We start from the raw sequence: 21,177 nt of genomic DNA, 5'->3' as shown, positions 1-21,177 counted from the left end.
CAGCTACAGTGTACAATTCAAATTGTAGTTTCAAAAGAAAAATGATTGAGTCCTCACTAATAAAAAAGTTTCTTAATTATAATACATCCAAAGAACAGCTAAAGGGAAATGAAATAAACAAAAATGTAAATACAAATAAATAATTATATAAATGAATAAACATGTAAGTAAATAAATTGATAAATATATATATAAAAAAACTCGCAATATTCTGTTGTACGTGTCGACAGCTGCTTCTTCTTCGTGAAGGTGATTTTCGCGTTTCCAAGCCTCGAAATCGTGATGTCGTTCCAACGCGAAGGCTTACTGGAACATACCGATGCATCATCCAAAACGAGGCACTAAAAGCAGGATGAAGAGGACATAACAGAGACAGAAGATCTCTCTCTCTCTCTCCAGCAATGATGCTTTGTTTTGTTTGTTTTCTCTACAGCTGATACGTGTTTTTTTTCTTGTGTTCTACTGGCAGGATGCAAACGCTTACTCCTCTCTTAGTCAAGCACAAACACTAAACAATTAAATATATAAATTAATTAATTAATATATAAATAAAAGAACCAGTCATTTCAAATTAGACAATTCTGACACGAATATCAAAAAGAAAATCATGGTTTACATTTCAAAGAGAAGCAGATACTGCGTCCGTTACAACGCTACAACCAAAGAGCGCATTTCAGAGAAAGGAAATTGTGGCGTACATTTACAAAATATCATGCAACCGTAGTGTGCATTTCAGAGCGAGGCATCTGTGATGCACATCCCAGGAAGAAGAAATCGTGCTAGGTATCTCAAAGAGAGGATATAGCATCCATTATAAAGAAAGGGCGAGTGTGAAGTGTATTTCAGAAAAAAAAAACACAAAAAGCGCACTCAAGAAATATGCAACCGTGATGTGCATTTCAGAGGGATTTTTTTTTTTGCGCGCGCGCATTTACTAAATATGCAACTGTGCTGTGAATTTCATATTTTTTTTGGCGCGCATTTATGAAATGTGCAACCGTGATGCGCATTTCAAAAGGTTTTTTGTGCGCGCATTTACTACATATGCAACTGTGCTGTGAATTTCATATTTTTGGCGCGCGTTTATGAGACGCAACTGTGATGTACATTTCAGAAGGATATTTATTTTTTGCGCATATTACGAAATATGCAACTGTGCTGTGAATTTCATAATATTTTTTGGCGCGCATTTATGAAATACGCAACTGTGTTGTGCATTTCAGAAAGGGGAAACCGTGGTATGCGTTTCAGAAAACGTGGCCAGTAATTTACAAGAGAGCAATTAACGCGCGCTTTTTGAAAAGAGGAAATCTCATAACCATGAGACCGGAACATAAAATTCTCATCTATTTTTCTCCTTAGTAAGGATATGAAAAATACGCAATGATTTTTATCGTATTTCATTTTAAATATATGAATTATGAATTAATAAACACACAAGTTTACCCAAAAAGAGCAAGCAAAACAAATGAAAACGAGAAAAATATAAGAAAATAACAATAACTTAGCTTTGACTTCACAAAAATCGACCAAAAATGCGTTCCAATGTGCAGACCAACTGAAATTCATAACCCAATTGCAGAACTTCATTTTTGTATATTCAGCTGTTCCCCACAATGCGAGGTGGTTAGGCACAGAAGATAAAAACCCACCTCCTTCACTCCCATCATATGCGTACAAACACACACAGAACTGCAAACCGGCATCCCAGGTCTAGTGGGCAACATTTTTTTTTTTTTTTTTGTGCGAGTGTCTGTGTGCGGTCACAACATTACCCATAGACCTAGCCAATATACGATCTCTGAGCTCTCATCCATAAAGGTCACAGGTGCCGATCACGAGTCCAACACGTGATCCAAGACCGTAATAGTGAACAACACACACACACACACACACAATCATGCAAGGCCGGCCAAGGAGGCGACGGCACGCCATTGGCGATTCCAAGCATCGTGCAGATTCACTCGCTTGCAAGCTTAGGAGCTTTCCCGAGAAAGGCTTCCTCGTCATCCTAGGCTATAGACTCAAGAATCTAGAACCTAGAGCAGGGGTGGGCAACCTTTTCTAAGTGTGGGTGCCGAAATCGGGAGTAAAATGATGGGCCTACATGGGCCCCCTCCCTATAAGGGTCCCAATCCGACGCTCATCACAGAAAACGGTTACCAGTCGTCATACAAAAGCGAGATATTTTTTAAGGTGTGCTTAGCACTTCATGCTAGAAAAGAAGCAAACTAACACGTTTTCGCAACCGTGCTGGGTCAAGTCTCCTCTTCCCCTCGCCCCCACCCCCCAAGAGCAGAAGAGATTGTCTTCGTAAGAGAACAGGGTCGCTATCCTAAGAGTAAAACGTCGATACAGGTGTTGTTGACAAATACACACACACACAATATATATATATATATATATATATATATATATGTGTGTGTGTGTGTGTGTGTGTGTGTGTGTACACATAAACACATACATGTAAGCACGCAGAATCTTCACCGTAAGCTATGTATGCGACAAAACCACAGAGGAAATTAAAACGCAATGAGAGTAAGGATATTACGTATATAACATCTTCAGACAAAATATATGTAATACACCAAATATGTTACTGCCACTTCGTTATAATTTTACCAGTGCTTTTGTCTCACACACTCACACACATGTATATATATATATATATATATATATATATATATATATATGTGTGTGTGTGTGTGTGTGTGTGTGTGTGTGTGTGTGTGTGTGTGTGTACAACATTGAATGGGTCCCAGTGAGCAGATTTACATTTATCCACCACAATTCACTATAATTCTAAGCCATCAACATCGAGAACCTCGAGGAGGTATACATGCAGAAACTGAAATGTGGTACAGCCAAGGACCCGAACCTCCGCTAGCATGTGACAAGTGATAGTGACTTAACCGACTGCGCCATCAATGTGTGTGTGTGTGTGTGTGTGTGTGTGTGTGTGTGTGTGTGTGTGTGTGTGTGTGTGTGTGTGTGTGTGTGTTGTCCACTCCTGAGAGTGTAGCCCTCTTAATGAACAAAATCTTCCCACCAGGCCATCATTAGCCAGGATATAATCTCTAACTTACGCCCATTTCAGCGTTTCTTATGCAGAATAATAAAAAAAAAAGCTCAGCTGTTAACCAGAATAAAACCATTCAAGTGAACCATCGCACCAAAGGGGAGTAGGGAACGGGAGTGGGTAGGATTTAACATCAGTCCTGAAGTTCAGAAGTCCTTCAGATGACTTCAGAGAGCCTCCCATCCTATTCAACCCTCACCTTCCCTCCCACTCTCTTTTTAATGTGAGCTCCATGTTCCTGCACGATGTTTAGAGCTAGATTATTAGTATTCCAGCAATGTCACCTAGAAGCATTGTGTGTGTGTGTGTGTGTGCATTTGTGTGAGTATAAGTGTGTAAGTGCGTGTATGTGTGTGTGTGCGTGTGCATTTGTGTGAGTATAAGTGCGTGTGTGTGTGTGTGTGTGTGTGTGTGTGTGTGTGTGTGTGTGTGTTTGTGTATGTATGTGAGTATAAGTAAGTGCGTATATATATGTGTGTGTATGTCAATGTGTGTGTGTTGCAAATAGAATGAATAGTGAGGTATCCCCAAAAGGCAAGTGTAGAGGGAGGGTATACAGGACTCCCGAAGATAATCAGTTGTTCGTGCAAAAGGAATGCAAAGACAAAAAGGAGGTTTAACATGAAACTAGCGAGAGCAGTGACTTACGACAAGACTGTATCTATCACCTAAGTGTTGAAATCCAATCTAGGACAAGATTGGCACCTACGCCGCCTGACCTACAAGAGGGTGTCTCAGCTTACTGTCTGTATCCTGCCTTATCTTCCTCAGAATATCTATGCACACACAAAGAGTCTACACACGTCTCCCGTCCCCTCACACACATTCCACAACCATTTCCCCTCTTTTTCCCACCCGATTCCGCAACCCTTCTCCCCTTCTTGGCAGCCACCGTTTCCTATTTCTTTATCAACTCCCCCATCAATTTCTCCGTCAATCTTATCCTGTCTCCTTTCACTTCTCCTCTGCCTCCTTCTCTCCTTCCCTACCCACTCCACCTCCTCACCCTAGTTTAGGGAGGAAATAGGCAAAAACTGGCTTACTAATAGAGTTGTTAACGAATGGAATAGACTTAGTAACCATGTAGTAGTGAGCGCTGAAACTATCGGTTGCTTTAAGAGAAGATAACTTTATGGATAGGGATGAAGGGTAGCCATGGACATGGAACTTCCGAGTGTAGGCCTCATGGTCTCTTGCACTCTCCCCCATTCTTATGTATACACCCACCTCCTTCCCCAAGGCCTTTGTGTGACGTCATCTTCCGTGGAGATCACGCCCCGAGGAGATTTTCAATCCTCCTGTCAAGGTGGGGACGGGAGGACGTGTGTGTGCGTGCGTGCGTGCGTGCCGGGGGTGGAGATGATGTGGGCATGCGTGCCCCGAGGGCGATGCGCCCAGAGGTACGGATGAGGTGTAGACTACGCTGAATAACTCCGATACAATCACACGCCATTTGGTATGCCATAAGACTTTTACTTTAACACTTATTTCTTTATTCCCTGATTTATTAATTTACGGTGATCTAATAGAGGTGTTCGAGTGGATCAAAGGCTTTAACAAGGGTGACGCAAACAAAGTCATCATATTCAGATAACAGGGCAAGACTCGCAGTAATGGATTTAAATTGGACAAATTTAGATTTAGGAAGGGAACAAGAAAGAATTGGTTTACTAATTGGGTGGTCAACGAATGGAACAGACTCAGTAACCATATTGTAAGTGCTGAGACTATCGGTTGTTTTAAGAAAAGATTAAAACAACTCTATGGATGGGGATGACAGGTGGTAATGAACATGGAACTGCCTAGTGTGTGCCATATGGTCTCTTGCAGTCTCCTTCATTATTGTGTTTCTTATGTTATCTATACAATTGCTTCTTCATTTATTCTGCTTTCTCAGTAATGATAATGAAAGATAAAGGGATAAAAAAATATCTACAGTATTTCTCTACAAGTTAATCTTAATAACTCCTCAGTATTTATAGTATAGTCAAGCCTAACCTAACCTAGTTTAACACAACCTAATCATGCCCTATTCAGCCATTTATCTCCTTGTCTCCAGACGCCGGCGCATTAGTCCGCTTCTACCAATATTGATAAGCGCCATCTTATATCAAGTAAAGGTACTACAAATCTGTCGTCGAACTTTGGATCCCGGTTGTATAAGTCACGTGATCTTAAGGTGATGTTGCATGCGTTCTTGTCCAATCTTGTCTATTATTTTGGTGATTATTTGTTCACTTTGTATGTTTCTGTTTTGTTGTTGTTTTTTAATACTGACAAAATTATTTTGGTGATTGTGCACTTTGCATGTCTATTATGATTTTTAATTCTGACAAATTTTACTTTCTCTCTCTTTTTTTTTACTCGTTTAACATGTATTATACGTACTTATACAACCAACAAAATCACCCCCCCCTTATCAGAAAAACAATTTCTTTTGCAACAATCATGGAGCCTCGAACCCGGAGCACCATGCAGGTTTTTATTATTTGAAAGACATCAATGCAAGTTGTTGATTGATTGATTTATGAAAAATTTGGCTTGAAGGCCAAGCGCCGGAGGCGGTAGGCCATTCAGCGCTCAATGCAAGTTATAATTTATTCCATATCTATCATAACAACTTCATTTGTGTTTGGAGTTGTATGATATTTTTATCAGTTTAGGATGGTAAATCTGTATGTTGGCGTGATCAATAGAATACTGTCTGTGCGCTGCAAGGAGTCCGTTCAGGATGTAGCATTACGTCGTGCGCTAACCTGCCAAATCAACATTATGGAACTCTCTCTTATTTCCCATCTATGTCATATTTTATTTTTTTTATATTCTGTATATATATTGTAAAGGAAGCTGTATAAGACAATGAATATCACCTTTTTTATTATTATAACAACGATTTGAATAAATTGTGTGACACGTGGCAACAGCGCCTTTTCCCATGTTGCCACACCTGGGTGACAGGTGACGATCCGATAATGTAACTGGTGATCAATTTGGCAACTTCGCATTCGGGGATTCCCCGCTTTTGCCCCACCCTAAACGGACTCCTTGAGGCGCAAGGACTATAGTCTGATCTAAATCTAAGCGAGCAAAGTGTCAGAGAACCGATCGGGAAAAGGGAACGACTATTCTGGTTCGAGAAAAAACGTAAAAAATAAATCAGGCGATCGACCAAACCGACGCACATCTTTACTCCGACCACTACACGTTTCGAGGCCACACGTGAACTCTTCAGGACTTCATATTGGTCCTCTTCTTTTTCTTTTTAATTTTTCTCCTTCACCTTCCTTCTCCTCCTCTTCTCTCCCTCTCTTTCTCCTTGCGTGTGTGTGTGTGTGTGTGTATACGCGTGCGCATACATACGACTACTGGAGAAAAGGACAGGTAAATAGAGAGAGAGAGAGAGAGAGAGAGAGAGAGAGAGAGAGAGAGAGAGAGAGAGAGAGAGAGAGAGAGAGAGAGAGAGAGAGAGAGAGAGAGAGAGAGAGAGGCATGATGCAGTACTCTCGGTCTTACTGAAGCAGTAGGGGAAGGGAGGGAGGGAGTGGGGGGTGGGAGGGCCCCCCTGCCACGCCACTTCCCAGAGATCGTCTTGAGCCCGTCTGGGGAGACTGGGAGGGGATAGGAGGGGAGGAGAGGAAAGACGAGGGGGGAAGGAGGGGATAGGAGGGGAGGCGAGAAAAAAGGATGGGGAAGGAAGGGAAGGGAAGGGGAGAAGGAGGGAAGAGGAGGAATGGGATCAGAGGGGTAAGGGTGGGAAGAGGAGGAGCAGCAGAAGGGAAAGGTAGAGAAGTGGAGGTGAGGAAAGACGAGGGAGGGAGGGAAGCGGAGGAGGTGGAGCAGAGGGAAAAGGAGGTGTGAGGAGGGGAGGGGAAAGGAGGCGAGGGGAAAGGGGGGAGCGTTGCTGCCCCCCTCCCTTGTTGTTCATGAATACGCGCCATATTGCCGAGATATAAAAGTTAATTTTAGTGATCAAACGCATCATTGGCGATCCTCGTGTGGACACAAACGGGTCACTATTAACCATGGCGGTAATTTCACACACGCGCACGCGCGCGCGCGGCTCGACAGTATGGTACTACCACGCTTGACCGCTCATTTCACGATCCGAGTTCGAACCTCGCCGCGGGCTATCAGCAACGCTGCTTTGCGAGCCGGCACTCTAACAAAAATAGTGAGTGTATGTGTGTGTGTATCGTGTGTAATATCATAACATACCCACTGATCAGCCCCTATTTGAGCTCTGAACTCTCATCCTGGATGGTAACAATTGTTGATCACAAGTCTAACACGTGATCCATGACCGTGTTACATCACGATCGCAAACACCGTTTTACACTCTATTGGAAAGGGTATCCTTTACTAAACTCACGCACGGTTTTGTGGGGCCAGCAGACCGTTCATGATATAAGAGGAAAATGGAATCATCTTCCCAGCTGTTTCCATTGACGACTTCGTGTTCAATAATTTTCGAAATAGATCTGCTAAAAAGCGAAAAATATAAGAAATCGATAGCTGGGAAAGAGAAACGATTACTAAGACGAGAACCTTACGCAGGGAGCCGCTTAAGAGAAAGAGAGAAAGAGAGAGAGAGAAAGAGAGAGAGAGAGAGAGAGAGAGAGAGAGAGAGAGAGAGAGAGAGAGAGAGAGAGAGAGAGAGAGAGAGAGAGAGAGAGAGAGAAAAAAAAATCAGAGCGGAAATATATGAACTCTTCGCTTGCGAGTCGACGTCCAGTTTTGAAAGACGACGCGACTACAGCGGAGCAAGGAGAAACCGCCCTTGCTGCTTCGCGCCACAAGGGCGAAATTTGAATCACACGAGATCTATAAATAGCGAGAGATTCGGCAGCAAGCCTCTTCAAGTCGTGTGTTATTCGAATAATGGCCCTCCAGTGAATCAGATACAATGGTGTGAATGATATAAGTTACTTAAAAAGAGCGACAGGTGAGAGTAGAAAGAGTTGAGGTGGCGGCATACTAGGCATTTCTCGCTAGCATGCTACTTTCTTTTGCTACTTCGTCTGAATGGAAAACTTTTTTTTTTCCAAATTTCAAAATATCAAATTACTTTAGCGTCAAACAGTAAAAAGCGGAATGACGAACTATGAGAAATTAAACCTAGAATACGAATGTTACACATTGATAAGATGCTCTAATGGAAGTCTATTGTCACCGAAGTCGTTCCTACTCAAACGAAGAAGCAAAACAAAGTACATACAAGCCTACGACCTTTTGGTCCACAATGTCGGATGCAGAAAAATAAAATAAAATAAAATAAATAAACAAATAAAATTAAAACAAAGTGGTAAAGAAACACCCAAACAACCAAAACCTACACGAAATAGAAAAAAATACTAACATAAAATAATTTTATTCGAGTCTGGCATCGAAGACCATGAATCGAGTACGAAACTGACAACTTAAAAAAATGCTTTTTTCCTCTTCCTCCATCTTCATTTTCTCTTATTTTTCTCTCTTCATCCTTCTTCACTGTCTTCCTTTCCCTCTTCTTCATTGTCGTCCTTTTCTTCTTCCTCTTTTTTCTTCATTATCTTCCCTCCTGCACCCTTCATAGTCTTCCTCTTGTCTCCTCTTCCTCCTTTTTCAATGTCTTCCATTCCCTCTTCTTGATTGTTCATTTTCATCTCCTTCCTCAACTTACTGTTGTTTTTTTTATCATTAAAACAACCAGGAAATTACGTATTATCCTCAATTTCCTGTATAAATTAGGGGCGTTCACCATATCGCTAAAGACGACCAATCAGAACACGATAACTAAACAAAACTTAGCTTCATTCTGAACCAAGAGAAAACGGATAGAATTTTTTCAATTTTCGTCAAGTGTCTAGCAAGCGCACCGACATTATCAGGACCTGAAGGGGCTATCACACTGGGCAATTTTTCCTCCGATTCATCGACAGGACCGCCCCCCACCCACAGAACCTTTTCCGCCGACAAATAGCTACGGCAAAGTATTTTGTTTTCTCAACAAAAATACATATATACTGGAGGAAAATTATCTTCCTCCAGCAAATTTGCCTAATAACCCGCCACAAGACAATATGCGCCCAAACAAAACGACGAAGGAAAATTCTGATGAACAATAAAACAAAAGTGATTACACAAACACAAACCTACACCCATACAAAAGCACACATACTCCGTTTTGAGCAATGTACACAGAAAGAAAGAGTTAATGAAAGTGAGAGAGAGAGAGAGAGAGAGAGAGAGAGAGAGAGAGAGAGAGAGAGAGAGAGAGAGAGAGAGAGAGAGAGAGAGAGAGAGAGAGGTACCGATACGCCTGCGCACACGCGGCGGACATAAACCCAAGTTACGACTTCCCACGTACGGCAGACCTCTGCTAACAACCCTCCCGTGACGTCACAAGCCCTATAATGACGTCACGGGTCACGTGGCCACCATCTTCGCCTTCTAATTGCCGCCCCAGCCAGATCCTACCCACCTTCAAAGGGTTATCACACCGAGCTATTTTTCCTTCAACCTCCGCCGTTAACTCACTGTGGCAATCCATTTCGTTTTCTCAACAGTCGGAGGTAAAATAGCCCAATGTGACAACGCCTTCATGAGTCGCAAGTTTGTTGTCAGTTGGGTATTGTCAAAAGCGTATCTTCTCTATAGGTCGTAGACTTACGACGTCCACGAGTCTTTTACGACCTCGTAAGCCTAACCGTATCGTAAATGTTCTGAGGGTGGCGGCACACTAGGAATTTCTCGCTAGCATGTTGCTTGCTTTTGCTATTTAGTTTGAGCTGAAACGACTTTGGTTACGATCTTTTGTTTTCCAAATTTCCAAACGTCAAATTACTCTAATACGGTGAGGAGCCGAATGACGAACTAAGATAAGTTAATCCTAGACAAAAGTTAGACTCATTGTTAAGATGTTCTTACGAAAGTCTAGAATATTGTCACCGAAGTAGTTTCTACTCAAACGAAGTAGCAAAAGCAAGTAGCATGCTATCATAGTGTGCCGCCACCATAAGAGAAAGGGCTCGCTTGGGGTGCTACATTAGACGCTAGTCACTATACAGGGTGTTCCAAAAGTTTGGACACAAGATATATATATATATATATATATATATATATATATATATATATATATATATATATATATATATATATATATATATATATATATATATATTTTATTTATTTATTATTTTTTTTTTTTAACTTGGTCATATGAAATGGTTTCCTCATTCACCAGACCTTAACCCCATTGACTTCTCTTCCTGGGGTATGCTAAAGAAGACAGTGTACTTAGTAAAAATTAAAGACTAGAGACGTCTGAGGGAACGACCTGTTGGAGACTCCATGTACTCCTCAGAACTGTAGCCAAATGTACACAGAAAACAAATCTAAAACGTGAATGTATAACCTCACTCCGTATTACAGAAGCATATGTGTACACACGCATGCGCACGTGCACATGCCGAAGCAAGCGAGCGCAGACATAAATACATAAGAAAGATCAGTGAGCGTGTGTATGGATTTATCGATCTGATAACTAGGTCTGTGGTTCCTAACCTAGAATCCTAGTGTCCCCAAGAATCCACAGCGGGTTCATAGAGTATCTAAATACAAGAAACTAGAAGCAGATTGTGGATGCAAAACGATTCAATTAGTGTTGAAGTGGTTACTATGATCTTTAATTTTAAGTGTTTATGTTCCTATTGTTTCGGTATATTAGTCCCAACTCTCCTTCCGTATCCTAACTCTCCTCTTTTTCACTTGTCATTACTTTTCGTCTTTTTTCTTTATCTTTTCACTTGTCATTATTTTCGTCTCTTCGTAGAAATCATGTCTAATCTTGAAATCATTAATGCTCTGGGTTTCTGGCACGTCAGCTAATTCCACGTACAAGTTGTTCTGTCTGGGAAGCTATACTTCTTGAGATATATTTCCTCCCCTTGGACCTTCTGTAGTTTCAACGTGCATCCTCTTATTATAATGTATGTGTATGTATGTATGTGTGTGTGTGTGTGTGTGTGTGTGTGTGTGTGTGTGTGTGTGTGTGTGTGTGTGTGTGTGTCTGTGTGTTGCACACGAATAGATTTGTACATTATGACCTTGCTAAAAAAATTAACCTGTGCGAACATGGGGACACGCACACACATGGAAAGAGAGAGAGAGAGAGAGAGAGAGAGAGAGAGAGAGAGAGAGAGAGAGAGAGAGAGAGAGAGAGAGAGAGAGAGAGCGAGGAGCAGCAAGATGTACATAAATGCAGACATCAACACCTGAACATCAGACACATATGGACTTCCCGTCTCGCTCATTACCCGCTGATCGTAAATCAGTATGCAAACTTCGTACACACATCACCACATGAATGTATCTGCGTGTAAACATGACCGAGAGCACGTTTGTGCACCTCAATAGTGTATGAAAACATACACATACACGAGTACATACACATAAAAGCCCAGGATCACACACATACATATGCGTATATATACACACGCACATACGTCCACACCAGATATATATACGCACACATACATGCGTACATACACGCAGACACATACGTCCACACTAGATACACACACACACACACACATATACGCACGCGTACACGTCCGCACCACACACACACACAATTACCAATAGATTGACCTATATGAGCTCTCATCCGGCAGGGTAATAGCTATCGATCACAAGACTTGCACGTGATCCACGGCCACGGTGGATCACACACACGATATGATTGCTGAGTTCAGATCTGTGGAAGGAGTGGACAATTTCAACAAATATTTGTTTGATCCAAAAGATCAACAAGGGATCAAGAAACTGGAAAAGTTGAGGTGCTTCACAGAAAAGAAATGAAATAGGGGATGAAAAAACACAGATTCATGAGCGTGTTGTTGTTGTTGTTGTCGTTCCCCATGAGCGTGTTAAATACCTTGATTGCGATTTTGCACACACACAAAAAATGAAAGTAATAATAATAATAATACATATGTATACCAATTGTTATTTCCCCCTTAAAAGAGAGAGAGAGAGAGAGAGAGAGAAATAAAAATAAAATAAAATAAAATCTGCTCCCACCCATTCCATCCCCACATACTCCACCCCCATTCACCCCTGGGTCAGCACACCCACAGTAAAATAAACAAGATATTAATCAAATAAATAATAATAAAATAACAATAATGATAATAAACGAAATTAACAGCAAATTCGGTTGATGAAGACAGTTGGGGTTTTCTTGTACATCACAATGATAAAAATGCAATTACGCGGGCGCGCGTGCACGCACACACACAAGCTTGGTACCGGTGCATACCCACCCTCACCTACAAGCCACCTGAGGTCCAGCCCTTTGATGTGATTTCATTTCCGTTTATGGGGGGGGGGAAAGGTGGACAGAGCACTGAAGCTTCAACTGCCCCCAGCTGGAATGGACATCGCCAGCTGTGACAGCGTGGCCCTTTTTAGGGTACCTGAAAGTCTCTCTCTCTCTCTCTCTTTCTTTTTTTTTTGGGGGGGAAGGAGGAGGTGGAAGGCGTGACAGTACATGCGCCCCCCCCCCAAAAAAAAAGAGCTTGCAAATCAGATATCGGACGGAGTTTCAAATCGACTATGAATGTGTGGACAAACTGAGTACACTGAGGTAACTTGGTAACTGCTTAAATACCCATTTACGATTCATGTGAAATGGGCAACAAGTTTGGCGTTTGGATATTTATTCTATTTTTGCGTCCCATGTATTTTGAATGCGTTTTTATTTGCGTAAAAATAATTAATTTTAATGAAAATTTTGAGTGCCCCACCTGAAATTCTCTAAAACCCCTCATGCGAACTACTCATATATATATATTTTTCTATTATTCTTTGGTCACCCTTTTCCCTTCTTCCTCTCAATGTTGGTAGTCTCTACTACTCACTACCGCACTTGTTCCAACTTTGTAGTTCTTTACACTATTTCTAGTTTGATTCTAATTTTAAGGTCTCCCCACTTTACTAAACATTAGGTGTGAGTTACTGAATAGAACATGTCTTCGTTTGGGCTAAATTAAAGTTACCTTTTCCCAAGATTAACTCTTAACTAACGACTCAGTGTTAGTCACTGAGTGGCCCATGTTTTCGGTTAGATTAATTTAGTTACTCTAACTTTGTCTAGTAAATATGAGCCGTTTACACTGTCAGTCAACAGGTTCACAATGTTCTCTTAATAATTACTCAACACCTTTCTCTACCAGATCTCGTTAAGGTCATCTTGCCTGAAAATATTACTTTTTCTATCTCCAAATGATATGATTTCAATTGCTGGTGTTTAATCATTACGTCAGCTATTTCTGGTTCCACACCAATGTTTAGATCGACCTTCCTGTTGGGTTCTATTGAAGTTTCTTTTACTTACTCTTTTCAACAAAGTTTAGTCACCAGCAGACATTGATTTCAGTACACATTATCAAAAATCCCTTCGATGTCATTCCTGTATGTGTGTATGTGTGTGTGTCCATTCCCCATGGTCTTTGGATCACGTGTTGGACTCGTGACCGACAGCTATTTCCCTCCTGGAAGAGAGCTCAGAGCTCGTATAACCGATCTATGGGTAATGCTGTGACCTTACACGCACACGCACACCCAACTCCCCGTCCACGAGAGTTGGAGTAACGACTTGAAGCGCAGAGATACTGAAATTATTTCAGCCCTGGGCAGGATTCGAACCCGAACCACCGTAGTGACAGTCGGAGACTCTACCAACCGCGCCACCGAGTCGTGTATTCACTTGGTCTTTGGATCACGTGTTGGACTCGTGATCGACAGCTATTGCCCTCCTGGAAGAGAGCTCAGAGCTCGTAGGTCCGATCTATGGGTGTGTGTGTGTGTGTGTGTGTGCGCGTGTGTGTTGACACTATACTGGTGACCGGGGGGGGGGGGGGCAGTGGACACCCATCATCTCGTAAAGTGGCCAACCACGTTTTATAAACTGACACGATGCGGTTACCCACATGTTAAAGACTCAATGAGGTTGTTGATCCCTGTGTACATTTGCTGTAGGACAGAAGCCACACACACACACACACACACATTCCGTATAGATGTACTAATTTTCAAATTAACATGAAGATTTCACTCACTTCAGCTGGCGTTCATAAGGCAAGTTACTTTCCTCGTGCGAACTTTTCGCGATTCTTTTATTCGCGGGTCGCACTTTTTATTTTGGCGACCGGGGTCATATGATCCGTCACCTCAGAACGCCCGCATGAAGAATCGTCACCCCCATGAGATCCCACCTGAAGAATTGTCACCCCAGTGCGCCGATTATCAACAGTGGAACAAGGGTTAGGCTAGGTTATGTTGAATGAGGGTTGTGCTTATTGTCACTAACTTATACAACCGAAGAATCATAAACCCAGGATGGCCCACATGAAGAATTGTCACCCTAGGATAACTCACATGAAGGATTGTCACCCTAGGATAGCCCACATGAAGAATTGTCACCCTAGGATAGTCCACATGAAGGCTTGTCATCCTAGGATAGTACACATGAAGCACTGTCACCCTAGGATAGCTCACATGAAAAATTTTCACCCTGTCGACCTCTGGGGCGACGTTTTTTCTTTTGATCCAACTGGCGCCAGGCGATTTTATTCAGTCGGCGACAAGCCACGTGTCTTGTATACGTCGCCACAGCTCACGTGACGCACAGTCGGATCCAAAAGTAACGAAGACTGAATACTTCCAACATTCGAAACGAAATGTTTATTTAAATAAAATATTATCTAAATCTTGAACGCAAAACGTGGGTCATGATTATTATCCGCGACTTTGCCAAGGGACCACAATGACGCAACAACACAATGTTTCAGTCATCAGGAGTCGGCTGCTCCCTCCAATAATTCCAGTCGTTTCCAAAGTGGTCGGTACCGCCCCAAATTAGGAGCAGTTAGTAACTATATATATATATATATATATATATATATATATATATATATATATATATATATATATATATATATATATATATATATATATATATATATATATACACATATATATATAATATATATACACACACACACACAAATCTGAATGACAAAATGTATGTTATAAAAATAACGATAAAGGATCACGTACACAGAGTATAGAAGATGAAATTGGCATAAAGATTATAAACGAATACATAGATTTGTTACGTAGTCCAAAGTCGGAGTAACAAAATAATAAACGTGTGTTCACATGCGTGTATGGGGGGGGGGGCGCTAGGTCTAAGCCACGGAGCCGAGATAGCGCCAGCCTGGAAAAGTTAGGAAATCACTGATCCAGCCACTGTTAGCTAAATCATTTGTCTACACAACTAACCTCGTCTTATGAACGGGTGCCACGGAGATGAATAAAATCGTCTGGCGGCAGACAGAACTAAAGGACAAAGTACACACGAAGTACGGAAGTGGGTTGAAACTTTGTGGTTCAGAATTATGTCTTGTGTTCTTCGAGTTTACACGAGTTGTTGAAAGTTTGCACTCTAAGTCTGCGTCGCTTTATATTGTCCTTCTCTTCGCCGAACGTTTAATCCCAAACGTTCGATAACACAATTAATTTAAGCATTCAAGTATACCATTAAATTTTCCAGGAATATCTCACGCATATTTTTAGGATTTCACCTCCCCCCCAACACTCTTCAGCATCCGAAAATTTTCCTCCCATCTTCCCCATTGACTTGACGTTTTAGTGAGAGAGAGAGAGAGAGAGAGAGAGAGAGAGAGAGAGAGAGAGAGAGAGAGAGAGAGAGAGAGAGAGAGAGAGAGAGAGAGAGAGAGGAAGTGGGACGATCGTGTCGTAGTCACCCGAGATCCTGCAACGCCTTATGCCGTTTTAGCAAGACAGTCCCTATCGAAGAACCGAGACTAGACAATCCCTACGAAGAGTAATTAATGTGTACAAAAATATTTTGGACCATATCTGATTTCAGCGTTTTTATAGCAAAATTTATATTAAGGTGCATGTGTGAATGCTGTGTGTGTGTGTGTGTGTGTGTGTGTGTGTGTGTGTTGAAAATAATTACCAAAGAATGTCGCCAACCCAGCCATCGTTGAAGTTTATAATGATTTCCCCTCGAGGTTTTCCCTAAATTCAAACCCACAGCCCCAGTGAAGCCGGGAACGATCTTCGGCCCTTCACACACCTCTCTTGAAACTACGGATCGTTGTTTACGTTACCACCGCGTGGGCCAGGTCTGCTGATCGAGTGCCAGCCCCTCCGGGCTGCACCTCCAAATAGAGAAGGGAGATGCTTCCCTTCGACGCCCATCTCACAGGAACCATCATACACGGGTTTCCATAACTGGTCCCTTGGTGAGTTTATTCATTTTATAAACAACAGAAAACGGGGCGAGAGTTGGGTTAGTTTACTAGCTGAGCTTTTCCAAAGATTAGATTACCATTCCCATTTTCTATGTTGTACATGGTCCACAAAATAGACATGTTTGTAATGTGTGTGTATACATACATATATATGTGTGTGTGTTTATATATAAAAACTAAATGCACTTGAGCCATATCATTATTGTAGGCATTCCCACAACGTACAACCCGATTTACCTGATTTCAAAGTTAGACAATATTTATTTTGCTCATAGGTGCAGTCTTATTTCCTTCGTTGCTGTAAATATGTATAAAATTTAGGAACACACGGATATAATAAATACACACACAACAAGGGAACAATCTATAGCAGATCAGGTTAATGAAAAACCATGTTTGAAACCTGACTAAAACATAGCGAGCCCCACCCTTGGCAGACCGGCCCACCACCTTTCATCACCTGTGCAACCCTTTTGCACCTGCCCCTTCGCTTCAACCTCCGGCACGCCACCCGCACCTTCACGAGACTTGACCTATCCGGTTGCTGATGCGCAGTGGACTGCGTCTACTGCAGTTTTGTTGACAAGATCCTGCGTGCGCGTCGTCCCGCGCGCAGACGACAACGAACCGTTAGCGTTTGGGAGAGAATACAAGACTCCCGTGGTCCCCTCTTTACCAAAGGCACATTCAGTGAAACATACTGGTAAGGGTTATGGTAAATAGATGGAGCTTTTGAAGAATAATGATTCAGTTTCATTTGGGGATTCTATTCTTTCAAAATGGCAAAACTAGGACCACTATTGTTCAAATTGGGCAGCTGGGGCTCCTGTTCTTCAAAAGCTACAAATATGTCCTATGTATCCAGCATTAAAGCTTTCAAATAATATTTATTATCATTCGTGAAAACATTGGGTTATATGAGCCGTACTCTCCTTCTGCAGATTTGTAAAATAACGTTCTTTTCCCACGATGATGATCATAAATACCTTTCATTAGGTTCAATAGACGAATACATTTTTCTGATAACAGATTTGTGCAAAATATAAAATATCTTCTGTTTATTGATATGAATATTACAAAATAAACAAGTAAATAAATGAATAAACAAATACCTGCATCTAATTATGTCTACTTATCATTCTCCTTCGTGGAGCTCCTTACCCTTGAGAAACCTCAATCTTCCAGGTATCCCAGTTGAAAAATACTTCCCCACATCTTCAACAACAACAATTATCCATCATACCTAGCAAGTGCCCCTTAGCAGTTCCTCTGAATGACCAGGAAACCTGCATCGGATTAGTTACCCTCGAAAATCGAGTTTTATACCCACGTGGGGTCTTGGACGAATGCCCAGCCTCAGGCCTTCACTCGACCCCCTACCCCACCCTCCCTTTTCCCCTCCCCGACCTCACCTCACCCACCAGCTGGATCCCATAGACAGCCCCTACACCCGATGCGTCAGCAAGCAAGCCATGTCTGAAGGCGTCAAACCGAGAGCGCCAAATTTCCAATCGTAAGAAACTGTATCAGAATACTTTTATTGGCGAGGACGATGAAGATTCCTCCATGTGGTCCTGGGACTCTCTAACCCCACCGGCACTCGCAGACATTCACCCCGGCGGGGCCAGATTATACCCCTCCCCCTCCAACCGTCTCGTGGGGTGCGGTACAAGCCACTAGTGTGCATACTGTATATTTTAATACCGCATACCACAGACATTCCAATGTCCAGTCTATCGCGTAATGTAAATGGGTTTAAACTTCCTCTTGCTATTGATGGTGCTCTAGCTTTTTCCTTTTAGAAAATCCATCTTTCATTCACCTACTTCGTCCGTCACCCACAAAGAATAAAAGTATTCGGATGCTAGATATCATATCACTAATGCGTTTGTAAACGTGTGGATTTTCTTCCTCTTTCTTGTGTCTACACAGTCAAGGAAGCACAGCTCCACGGTTCAAAGCACATGGTCCAATGCATCCAGCCCATGCACTCGTAGTCCCACATTCATTTTACCCAATATGTATTACTTTTTCAATAACATCATATCACCAGTCATAGACGTCCGTATAGCTGGATTTTCCAGCCGTTTAGTCGTCGATAAAGCAGAAAACTGACGACACGACGTCATGCCGACGAGGCCTGTCATGGCGTGCCTACCCCATACCCAGCACCAACACTGCCGCCCCCTCTGGCTTACCTTTACGTTCCTCGACGCTACTGGGAGATAGACCAAGATGCTCGGACGAGGTTGTTGGAGGCGTGGGTAGATGAGACGGTCGCTGCTTTGAAGGAGGACCCTCCTATAGGAAGTCTAGGTAGAGAGGACGCTGCACCAATGTTGGACGGTTGTCGTCGTGGCGAGTCGGGATGCACTGCTAACTTCCTAGCACACTACCAACGAAGGTACGAGGCTGTTCGAGAACAGCCAAGGAGGTTTAAAAATACTACACAACTTGATCACTCACTTTCGCTGTGGCCGCATCAGCTGGTACACCCGGTAGGGGTCCGAGGGAAGGGGGAGGGGCACCGAGAAAGGTGGGTGTGGGAGAAGAAAGGAGCAGGAGGAAGTAAAGGAGATGGGCATGAGATGGGGGGCCTGGAGAGGGGCACGTGCAGGGGGGGGGTAGTATACTCCGCGGGTGAGGGGTTCGGGGGCGGGGTTAGGTTAAGGGGTCCTACGGTTGAAGGACAGGAATTGTCGTCAGCGGTGACGAAAGGCGACCTGTGCTCAACGGGTAAACCGGCGAAAGACGACGATGAAGGCGGTTAGACGCTGGCGACGGACGGGGACGCGGTACGGGTGGCAGGGGCGGTCGAAATCGGTTGGGGGCCCGGAGACGCGCGCGCACACTCACACTTGTTCTCACCACCGTGGCCTCGCACCCACTGAGCGCTGACTCAACCCTACTCGGGCTGATACCTCCTCTCCCACCTTCACCTCCTCCCCCACCTCCTTCTCCTGCTCTTCCTCCTCCCGTTTCTCCTCTTCCTCCTTCTCCTCCTGTTCCTCCTCCTCTTCCACCTGTTCCCCTTTCCCTTTTCCTCCTTCTCCCACTCCTGTTCCTCTTGTTCCCTTTATTCTACCACCTCCTCCTCCTCTTCCTCTTCTTCCCCCTTCTCTTCTTTCACCTCACACCCCGACTTCCATCCCTCCTACTTCCCCAATCCCCATCCTATACTTCACTTTCTTTATCCTTGTTACCATTTTCTGCAACTCTTTCGTTTCCTCTGCCAAAATGCCTTTCATTTTTGCCCTACTCTCTCCTCTTTTCTCTTCCCTTCACCCTCACCACCTCCTATTCATCCTTACCCTATTTTTCTCTTTCTCCACCTCCTCTCCTGTTCCACTTGACAACACACACACACACACACACACACACACACACACACAGGGGGTAGCAATATCAGCAGCTTTCATTGCAGCTGATGCTGTCGTTGTTGATACCGACTGTCCTGGTGTAGCTTCGGCCGATCTGTGTTTCGCTTCTGTTGCATTCCTGCTGCAGGTTTTCCCTTTCGGGGGAGGCTCCTGGTAGATTCCACTGACCTATTCGACAAGGTGGGATGTTACTTTGTCCATTGCCTGTCCCTGAGCTGAATGGAACCCTCTGTCCCTCGCCATTAACGAAATTGGGTCAGTCAAAATCGTCGTTGGATTTGCTTGACTGTTGTCGTTGTCAATCAGGCAGTCTGTGATTGCCATATTACTCTTTGAATATTTTTTTTTTTTTTTTGGCAGTGAGTTGCAATGACAAAATATGCAGACAGACCATTTGGTCCATAACCAGTTCGAATGAACAGGTAATGAAATAAATTAATAAAGAAACAAACAGACACACATACACGAAAATAAAAAAGGTCAAATCATGTAACCAATTAGATTACGTAGCTTCGCGTTCAAACATGTTTTTGTTCTCTTTCCAGTACCCGCCGGTATGCGCGTTTTGTTATTATTTTTTTCATTCACTTTTTATTTCTCTTTGTTTATTTGCCTGTTTATTTCTAAATAAATTTATTTATTATATTGTTCACTTTTACTCATTTATCTGTTCATCTACTCATTAATTTGTTTCTCTATTCCTTATTCATCTATTTCTTTATTTTTATTGATTTATATATTCATGTACTTATAAAGTGGGTGGGAAAAGAAACGACTGGAGTCTTATTCCGATTTTTATTCTTGACTAGTTTCGCTACAAGCTTTCCTCTTCCTACCCACTTCAACATGTCAGAATGTCTGTACATTGATCTATTTATATATACATTAAATTATCTATCTGTCTATCTATATCTATCTATATATATATATATATATATATATAATATATTACATATATTCACTAATCTGTTTTTGAGTACATGAGGGAGGTGGGGGTGGTGTTTGCCATTCAAGGAATCGGTGGGGGTAAACCAGCTTCGGTTGTCGGAGTCATGATATGAAAGGACTGCCTCGCTGCGATGCATTTGACCTCAACCAATGTGTGTGTGTGTGTGTGTGTGTGTGTGTGTGTGTGTGCGCGCGCGCGCACGCACGCTCGTTCTCGCACATGCACACACAATTGAACACCTCAACACGTTCATAAACGTACATGTACGTCCTTTTTTCCTGCGTGTCCAGATATCAGTTTTCCTTTCTGTGTGTTCCCTGTATCACAGTTATTATCGTCGTTTACGAGGCCACTTCATGTTTTATTAGGGCAAGCCACCTTGGCCATATTGGTGCCACTGACATTTGGCCCATGAGTCCCAGACAGTGCCATGAAACTTCAGTC

The 21,177-nt window shown here is 42.6% G+C and overlaps 1 protein-coding gene across 6 annotated transcripts in view; it reads right to left on the bottom strand.

The window, feature by feature from the left end:
- LOC143034460 (protein-lysine N-methyltransferase SMYD4-like) overlaps positions 1-19,311 on the bottom strand; it is a 185,140-nt gene extending 165,829 nt beyond the window's left edge. For all 6 annotated transcript variants that reach the window (XM_076200540.1, XM_076200538.1, XM_076200539.1 and 3 more), the window contains exon 1: positions 18,603-19,311. The gene's annotated coding sequence lies outside the window, so the exon portion shown is untranslated. The remainder of the gene's footprint in view (positions 1-18,602) is intronic.
- Between the last annotated feature and the right edge of the window lie 1,866 nt (positions 19,312-21,177).

This window comes from Oratosquilla oratoria, chromosome 17 (assembly GCF_046742065.1).
Source record: "Oratosquilla oratoria isolate Oo_2021 chromosome 17, ASM4674206v1, whole genome shotgun sequence".
In the NCBI taxonomy this organism is placed as follows: Eukaryota; Metazoa; Arthropoda; class Malacostraca; order Stomatopoda; family Squillidae; genus Oratosquilla; species Oratosquilla oratoria.
Note: the sequence above shows the minus strand (reverse complement) of the source record. Positions and strands in the feature narration are given on the sequence as shown.